The sequence below is a fragment of the Ovis canadensis genome, chromosome 1, assembly GCF_042477335.2.
Source record: "Ovis canadensis isolate MfBH-ARS-UI-01 breed Bighorn chromosome 1, ARS-UI_OviCan_v2, whole genome shotgun sequence".
NCBI classification, from domain to species: Eukaryota; Metazoa; Chordata; class Mammalia; order Artiodactyla; family Bovidae; genus Ovis; species Ovis canadensis.
In genome coordinates this window covers 78212302-78213789 of record NC_091245.1, presented here as the reverse complement: position 1 = coordinate 78213789, position 1488 = coordinate 78212302, and the positions used below count along the sequence as shown (strand labels likewise).

Below are 1488 nucleotides of genomic sequence, written 5' to 3'. Positions count from 1 at the left end.
TTAAATTTTCTTTATGTATATGTATATGTGTTTTTCTTTTCCTTTTGGTGTTAAGCTCTCTCTCCTCTGTGGATGCCTCCCCTCCCCACCCGTATCTCCCGCCATCCCAGCCCCTGCCCCATCTGGCAGGTTCCCAGGGTGGGGAGTATTTGAGGCAGATGTGGGGGATGCAGACATCCCTGCCGGCCCTGCCTGGCTGCCTGCACTGCTGCTGCTGCTGTTGGTCCCGCTGTTTCCTCCCCGGCTGCCACCGCCTCCACCTCTGCTGGAGCGGAGCATGGCGTGGAGGCCAGCGGCTGGGCGAACAGCACTCCTGTGTACATGATTCCGTTCATCTCTACTGACATGCCAATACTCTTGCTGCCGTTGGTGCTGGTCAGGTTCACAGCCGAGTCCTGGCGGCTCTCGGAGGCTTGGCTGTGGATCCGGATGCTCATGGGCAGCTGCGCAGTCAGGGCCAGGAAGTTCTGCGGAAGTGCCCGCTGCATCAGCCGCTGCTGCTCCTCTGCCAGCAGGGCCGTTTTCTTCTCGGGAGGCTCCCCAGACTCCAGTTTCTCCCGGAGCCGCTCCAGGGCAGCTGCCTGTGCTGCTACGCCCGCTTGGGCTGCTGCTACCTGGGCCGCCACCACTGGGTGACCAGGGAGACTGGAAGGCGGCCGGGGACTGTGATGGGGATGGCCGCATCCTACTCTTTCTTGACCTTGGGGGCTGGGGTGATGGAGCTGCTGTTGATGCTGGTGGCCAGGCCCAGGGAGGACACAGGCAGCTTGGGTGAGGACAGCATGCTGTGGGCCCCAGCCGGCGAGTAGGCAAAGAGGGAGCCCCCAAAGCTCTGGTGCCAGCCCTCCCTCCAATTGCTGTCGATGGCTGCCTGGAGCTTGTTGGGATTGCTGAGGCCACGCTTCTCACACTCCTGGGGATACAGGTACTTCACATACTGGGTGCGCAGCGTGAAGGCAGCGCTGGTGATGGACATGGGCAGGTTCAGTCCCTTGGTGATCTCCCACCACGGCTTCTTGTTGATGACCTCCACCAGGCCTCCCTTCTCCGTCACTAGCACATACAACATGAACAGGTTGAGCACCTGCTTTCCACGATGGGGATGCGGTTCACAGGTGTCCCTCGCTTCTGCATGAAACTGAACAAGTCATCCAGGAACTCCTTCCCCTTGGAGTCTGCGTCCAGTTCATACAGCTGCTTGACCTGCTCCTCATACGTCCAGTCCCAGTGGGTCTGGTGGCTGCAGCTGAGGTGCAGGATGGGAAACCCCTCCGGGGACAGCTGGGCCGGTCCCCGGGCACTCCTGGCCACCCAGTGCGGGGGTCCACTGCCACAGCAGAAGGCCTGGTGTGCCTGAGCCTTGCGGGGGAACAGGGCTGCGGTGCCCAGGCTGGCAACGCCCGGCGGCCCAAGCCCCTCCTCATCCTCATAGACCTCATCCTCCTTGTCCTCTTTGTCGAGGGGGGTGGGGTGGGTGGGGTGGCTCAT

General features: G+C 61.8%; 1 pseudogene; it reads right to left on the bottom strand.

Moving 5' to 3' along the window:
* LOC138434758 (AT-rich interactive domain-containing protein 3A pseudogene) lies at positions 1 to 1488 on the bottom strand (annotated as a pseudogene).